The sequence below is a fragment of the Ostrea edulis genome, chromosome 6 (assembly GCF_947568905.1).
Source record: "Ostrea edulis chromosome 6, xbOstEdul1.1, whole genome shotgun sequence".
Lineage (NCBI taxonomy): Eukaryota > Metazoa > Mollusca > Bivalvia > Ostreida > Ostreidae > Ostrea > Ostrea edulis.
The window spans coordinates 48055909-48064415 of record NC_079169.1 but is presented as its reverse complement, the minus strand read 5'-3'; positions in this window follow the sequence as shown (position 1 = coordinate 48064415).

The window sequence follows — 8507 nt, the reverse complement described above, 5'->3', positions numbered from 1 at the left end:
ATTACGTACCTAAACGAGACATTCTGTAGTACCAGGCTGCTGCATCCCTTAATAAACGAAAGTTAAGGAGATGTAAACTGGAGGATTGTTCAGAAAATATAAGGCCTGGCAGAGACCTTCCACCTAAAAGAAACGTATATAGGTCACGACTGTCAAGTCCACACAACTCAGCGGATAAGTTAATATCAAAATTCTCTACTATTGTTTGCCACCAAGCTTCTCTAAATACAAAGGTTCCTTTGCATGCTGTTGAAGCATGTTCAAATACATTTGTAAAAACACGATGACAAATTATACACGTTTCGGGTGGAGTATCCACAAGAGTCCAGAGTTTCACTATGAATTTGCAAAGTTGAACTTCATGCATGCCAGTAGGAATTTGCCAGAGCATGCTGGGATTTCTATTTTGGGTTATACATCTGAAGAGTGTGAATTCAGGGTCTCCGAGTATACGTGCTGATCTAGTTTCTGAAAAATGGCTGGATACAACAGAGTTTACAGTTCTTTTCCATTCTACTTGGGTGGGAAACATTCCACTTTGTAGATATGAGTGGAGATGTATTTGAAGGCAATACTTGTTGAGGAGATCGATCACATCCGGTATGAACCCATAATGTTTGTGTTTTGGAAAGTCGATGTATGAAAAAAGACGGTTAAGAAAGATCTGTTTAGTGAGGTTGTTTGTTTCCATCCGACATAGGCGACCAAAGAACTGTAATTTTCGTTTGTCTATTTCAGACACTATTGGCATTAGTCCGAACAGTGACTCACACATGTCCGATCGTGTTTGTTTGGGGAGATTCATAGCATGTTTACAAATAAAGTGCTGAAAGATGTTGAGGGAGCGAATATCTTTTTGTCTGAGATCACACCATAGTTCACTTCCGTATAAGACGCCAGGAAGAATAACTCGTTTATATAATTTGGATAAAGTCGCAGGGTTGAGGTGTTCATTGATTTTAAGAGCAAAATATGACTGTTGTCCTTTTCTGCATGCATTGGCAATCCTATCACTGGGATCCATTTTTGCATCAAGAAGAATACCAAGATGAGTGTAAGCTTTTGAGAGTTGAATAGTATTCTGGCCAAGTCGCCATGAGGTGGAGTTAATGCCTGTATCTGAGGGAGAGAAGCGCAAAACACTAGATTTATTTGCGTTGAAGGTAAATCTCCACCGTATTGAGTAGCTGTAGGCTGTGTCTAGAAGAACTTGGAGTGACCGTGGAGACAAGGCAACACAGGAAATATCATCTGCTAAAGCTGGATTTGAAGATTTTATACTGTAGATTCCGGTATTTGTGCAATTGTTTTGCAGTTCCTGTAGAAGGTCATTAATAAACACTAAATAAAGAAAGGTTGAAAGGACACCACCTTGCCTTACTCCTTGAGAAATGGGAAACCAGTCAGAATTCGTCTGGTTCACGGCAACTGAACAGAGAGTATCCGTGTGGCAATCATCAATGAGAGTCCATAAAGGTCCTGTCACACCGAGATGACGTAATTTGAGCATGAGACCATGCCTCCAGACTGTATCGAAAGCTTTTTGCGTGTCCAGAAAGGCAACATAGACAGGACTACCATGTTCTAAGTTGTGGAATATAGTTTCTTGGAGATTGAATGAGGCTGTAATGGATCCTAGTCTTGGTTGGAAGCCTTGTTGTTGTGGGTTTGGAAATAGGATGGATGGTAGTATGTGATGGCGAATCCTTAGCATCAGTATTTTCTCAAATAATTTCATAAGACATGGAAGAAGAGCGATTGGTCGGTAGCTGTCGGGAGATTTTTTGGGCTTGTTATTTCCCTTGTAGATAGGTACTATGAGATCCTTTTTCCAAATAGTTGGGATTTTACCAATCTTGATTATTGCGTTGAAGAGGTGTGAGATACATCTGGAAAGTGAGGGTCCTCCATATATAAGATGTTCATTTTGAATACGGTCCAGTCCAGGTGCCTTCCTGCGTTTAAGTTCCTTGATAAGGTTAGAGACCTCAGTTGAGGATACTTCTCCTCCCGGAATCGTAGAATATTGTTGATAACAAGTTGATTTCTTGATCGAAGTGTACAAGTTTTCAACAAGGGTAAAGAACTCTGAGTCAAAGTTTTTGCAGTCAGTTGGGTTGTAGACCCTTTCAAAGTAATTGGCAAAACAGTTTGCAATACAATCAGGCTTGTCGAACAGTTTTCCGTCAAGTTCAATTTCTGGATATGATTTCGTTTTTTTGGGACGCTGACGTTTAACGAGTTTCCAGAATAACCTCACATCACATTCAGAGGCTTCATCAATGTCATGGAACACCGATGCCATGTATCTTTCATGTTCAGCATCTAACTCGTTTCGAAAGTCTCGTTTAGCTCGTTTGTAGTTCTTATAAGATTCGTGTACCATACCTCGAGGACGGCCTTGACTTAACCAGACATTCCGTAAGTGGCGTTCTCGGTTGTGCAGACTTTTAACTTTAGGCGTCCATTCTGGTCTTAAGTGAGGTTTAAATTTAGCTAAAGGAATAAAAAGGGATGCAGCAGTGTATAACATATGGTACAAATCAGTGCAAAAAGAATCGATGTCATCAACAGAGCTAAGATTTTTATCGAACAAAACACTTGATTCATTGTTGATATACAATTCATAATCTTGTAGTTTGCTTACATCTGCTTTGTGCCATGCTGGAAGAGAGTTATATGGTTTACATGAAACATAATTCTTTACGTTTAAGACAATATCCATAAAAACCGGAAGGTGGTCAGACGTGGAACTGAAGGTACCTTCTTCAAAAATTTGATACTTGTATACATTGCTAACAAGAGTTTTGCTACACAAAATAAAGTATAATGTGGTCTTAGTTTGTAAAAAGGTATAACTAGACCCTACAACAGGAAAATCAATCCTCGGACGACATATATCGTTTCGAGAAATAAATTCTTTGAGTGCTTTAGACTTGTATGAATTAACATGGGGCAGATCAATTTCATAAATACTGGCATTCAGATCACCTCCTATTACCACATCACCTAGAGTGCAAAAATGATTGAATAATGCATCTAACAGGTTTAATTCAGTGTTGTATGATTGAATATTACTATCTGATGGTAAATACGCTCCAAGTATATATAACGAGTGTTGATGTTGGCGTTTAACCTCAATACCAATGATGCGAGAAGAATCTATATCTGGTATTTTCGAAACTGTAAACTGCAAGTCTTTCTTATACATAATCCCCACCCCTCCTTTGCCTATAAAGCTTGAGTAAAGATTGTCAGAGTTTTGACCATGACCTGGTTCTATATGAACGTAACCTACATATTTGGAACTAATCGTGTCTAAGTATTGCACACTGGTTGGTTTAAGCTTGTGTTCACATATAATGGCAATATCACAATTGACATTGTCCAGAATATTTGATAAACTTATGGACGATGACATAATGCCACGTACATTCCATGTTAGAATATTGAGAAATGCTGACATAAAAACATTGCAGTTGATCAAATGAATATAAACAGTTGCAAACAACAAAATACATGTATATGACAATTTAATCAACATCATTGTCCTCTGGTTGCACCCGGTTATCATTTTCCGCAAATCCATTGTCCTGCTTTTCTTCACACGCGATTTTGATTTCCCACTGTCTGTTACTTAACCATCGGCGACAGGAAATACCATTAGGCCAAAATTGTGGCGATTCGATCGTTTGCACATCACGTAGTGATACGTTGATCTTCGCGTTGCGTCTTGCGCCTGGGTGTTTTTGTTTAAAAAATACACAGTGTGATACAGAGACGCCTCTGCTTTTAAGAAAATTCACCAAACCGGTCTTCGTGGACCTAGGTCCAATTCCTGCGATGTAATACCTAGCATTTCGCTTGTATGAAACGCCCTCGAATATATCATCATCAACGTTAATAGTTAATGATGTTCCATCTTTAGTAGGTTTGAGCGCATGGTGGATATCATCAGACTTACGGACGTTAGACTGATGACCGAGGTTTCCCAGTTTCTCGGTAAACCTTTGTGTGCGTTGAATTGGCTCAGATTGATCACGTACCGTTGCATTGTTTCATGGATAATCTCGTGTCGCATCGGTCCCTAACTTTCCCCCGTTAAATGTAACGGTAGATGTCTTCTGTTGGTGTTCGTCCATGTGTGACGGTCCTTTACAGTCATTTACTGGAATCTCGGGGGCTATAGAGGGGGAGTACGTTTTGTCATGTTTTTCCCCCGGTGAATCAGCTTGGCTGAAGTTGATGATGGCAGTATCATCTACAGTAGTGTTACATGGTGGTGGAGTATCAGACTCATTGACAAGTGGTTGGTTGTTTTGTTTAGAGGACAAGTTACATGGTTTTTGTCCTACAGTTTGGAATTCGCTTGCAACGCTTGCATACGATTTCACAGGGCTGCGTGTGATCGACTGTATTTGCTTTTGGATGTTTTGAGTAACTTTAGACAATCTTTTCAATTCGTCATTTGTTCTAAGGTTTTTCTTGTAGTTGTGGAATTCCTGGATGTCAAGTTCAGCTTGTTTGAGTCTTTCGTTTGCAAGTTTGAGAAATGAGTCATATTTTGTGAACCTAGAAGTGGCCTCTGCTTCCATACAATCATATTTAGATTTTAATGCCTCGTGATCTGATCGTAAAGATTTAATTTCCTTAACATAGTAGGATAACGAATTTTCTAATTCTGAGACGCGTTGCAGTAAGGTTTGCAGCACTACTTTTGTTTCTATGCGCTTAACTTTTGATGCATCCGTGGAGCAACTGTTGTTTTTGTGTTTGTCGAAAACGTGTTCAATGCCTCGTTTTTCACCATTGATAAACATATACAATGTATAACAGTCTCTTGCGTATCTTTCAGCACAAGAACTTGATTTTGTACTTTTCCTATTCATTAGATTTCCCGTTGGACAGTCGCTATTGTTTCTTGCACGTGTGCATAGTGTGTTTCTGTATCGTGAAATCATAGACTCGTCACTCGAACACAACTCTAACAGTTTGGAAATATACAAATCTTTTGGTAAATTCTGCAGATTTGCATCTAGATTTTCAGTTTCGGAGTGATTTAAAACTGTATCATTGAAGTCATTGCTATCTGGTAGTTGTGTGGCGACAAGATTCGCACTAATGCGATCTGAACGATTAGTACTCACAAGAGCGTCCGAGGTGAATAGATAAACAAAATCATCATTTTCTACAAGGTTGTCACAGTTTAACAAATCTGTTAGTAGTCCATCAGATCCAGCATTTTTACTTACAATATCTGTGACGTTTTGGTGTCCATCACTTATAGTTTCCGCTGTAAATTCATTCAAAACAATACCAGTCGTAGAAGAACAGCCACCACTATCGGCCGCCATTTTTTTTTTTTTTTTTTTTTTTTTCTGCCGAAGTTTACCGAATGTTTTCAGCTTATGATGAGCAAATCACGTGACTCACAAGCGAGCTTCACTCGGTATATGCAATGCCCATGGTTTTGATCAGGTTCAATTTAAACCAAATTTTACCAAATACTACGCTTATGAATTAAAGCTGAATCAGCCTATTTTAATTAGCCATCTCCCATGGGTTTTTTGTCAGATCATGAACAATATTAAAGTCTTGTAATGGGTTTTCGCTAGATTTAGATCACGTTAAAATACACGACAATTAATTACAATCATACATGTATACATGAATGCGGTTGAAAGATTTATATGCTAATTTACTTTAATTATATATGTTGCCTTCACTGTGACTTGCTTAACATTTGACGACTAAATTGTTCTGACCCGTGCATCTCTAGATTGTCTCTAATTTCCTTATTTCTGCTGTCAATCTTTCAAAGTCACTAATCATGTGAAAAAATGTCCTTCAAGTCTTAATTGTCACAAACATTTCAAGTTTGTAAACCTGTGGGAACAGCAATGTCTGTGAGTATAAAACCCATTTCAATACATTGGTAATTCAAATACTTTTCAATTATGCATTCATATGGCACGCCGTTTTTACATTTATTCCTCTTTAAAGATATCTCATAAATTTTATGAGAGATATCCTTAATAAGATATCTTGTTAAAGATATGAGATATCTTGCATCTTATTTCTTTATAAGATATCTTCTAAAACATAAGATATGAAATATAAGATTTTACATGTTTTATAGCATATCATATATAACATATAAGTTAAAGATATCTTATATGTTTTAGAAGATATGTCATAAACTTCATAAGATGTCTTATATGTTTTATAAGATGTATCATAAATTAATGAATTTTCATAAGATATCTCATAACTTTTATAAGATATCTTATAACTATTTTAAGATATCTTATAACTATTTTAAGATATCTTATAACTATTTTAAGATATCTTACAAAAGAAAGTTTATAAGATATCTCATATTTTATATCTTGTTTAATATGCAAGATATTTTATATAGTTTATAAGATAACTTGTATATCTTATAAATTGTAAATTACATGAGATATCTTATAAGATATATGAGATATCTTATAAACTTTCTTTTATAAGATATATTATAGAATATAGAAGATATCTTATAAAGTTTATGAAATATCTTATAAAACATATAAGATATATTATATGTTTTATAAGATATCTTGTAAAAATAAGATATAAGATATTTCATAAACTTTTATAAGATATCTTGTTTAATATATGAGATATCTTATAAACTGTATGAGATATCTTATGTAGTTAATAAGATATCTTATATATTTTATGAAATATCTTGTAAACTGTAAATTATATGAGATATCTTATAAAATTCATTAGATATCTTATTGGAAATAGAATTAAATGGTTGATTGCATCATGTTTAACGTCCCTCTCGAGAATTTTTCACTCATATGGAGACGTCACCAATACCGGTGAAGGGCTTTAAGCCTATGCTCGGCGCTCACGACCATTGAGCAGTGATCGAGGGTTCTTTAGCGTGCCACACCTACTGTGACACGGGCCATCCGTTTTTAAGGTCATCTCCGATGACCCGTGACATTCACATCTGATGCCAAGCGTTTTATTTGGCGATGGAACTGTCACTACCCGTTTTAACCGTTTTAACGATTCAGTTAGGTATGTCGCGGCAAGGATTTGAACCCCGACCTTCCGCATCAATCTATACCCAGAGTTGTAGTACCTTGCTCTCACATACATGTACTGGTTAAAGAGATATCTCCCTAGCGTAAAAAGATAACTCTCTAACTTACAGAGATATCTCCACAACCAATAGACATATCTCTCCGGCTAGTGTAAAGAGATATCTCTCTTATAAAGAGATATCTTATTTTACGAATAAATAGTAAAAGAGCTTGCCATACACCTGCTTATAAATCGTAGGTTTCGTGATACACGGATAAGACCAAATCAAGTTCAGTGTGTTAAAAAGCGAGTTACGCGTTATATAAATTCTCGAAATGTTTTTCGTTATAACGCGAATTTTTTTTTTTTTTTTTTTTTTTTTTTTTTAGCTACGAAAATGAGCTCAATGGGCTTTCGTAAGATGCTGATCAAAAGGACGTGATTTGATTTTTTTTTTTTTTTTTTTAAGATCAACAAAATATATGAAAAATTGCTCATTGCAGATATCGGAACCTCCCCTTAAATTTATTATAATGCATATCATATAGGAATATTATTTTTTGAAAATTCAGAATATTGAACTAAAAATCGCGTTAAAGCAATACAAGCTGTAACTGACAGCAAATAAATTGAAATATGAAAGAACAAATGTTTAAAGCTGTATGACCCGATGTTCATGTATTATTTTTGTACATAATTACTTTAAAGCAGATTAATTACTTTATAAAGTTATTAACTTTCCCTTAATTACATGCTTGAAAACATTTGCATGTAAAAGAAAACAGTGCTAATATTATTTAGAAAGTAAATATAGTGGCTACATATTTAAATCATCCCATAATAGACGTCTATAAATAGACCCACGCGCGTCAGGGGAATCCCAACGTGATGTATTAACTCATACGCAAATGTCTAGTTTTAAGGCTGAATGAGCGTAAAACAACGAATTACTAAGAGGTATTTGATATTTTTATTTCTATTAAACTTATGGTATGGTACTGTTATAACAAAATACACAGCTTTACACAGATAAGACCACCGATGATCTGAAAGTTTGAACTGGTCACTTGACTGTCACTTGAAATGGCAGAGTGACGCGGTTATTTGTAAACATCGATTTAAATTCAAATTATTTGGGTTAAAACAGGTGAAATTTGGGTTCATCCACCACCATCCACAACCACCCAGGCGGTTGTTTTAATTTATACTTCTTTTAATTGTGCCATATGTAAATGTTTGCAAATTTGCATATGTAATTTAACGGAATAAACCAAAATTAAAGAGCAGATAACTCTTCCTAAAGGAAAAATAACTCTTACATTTTATCGCGGTGCAGATAACGGTATTATGCCAAAAATACAGCTTTAACATATTTACTGAGTTAAAATAGCAAGGATTTGATAATCGACACATTAAAGTTAAACTAA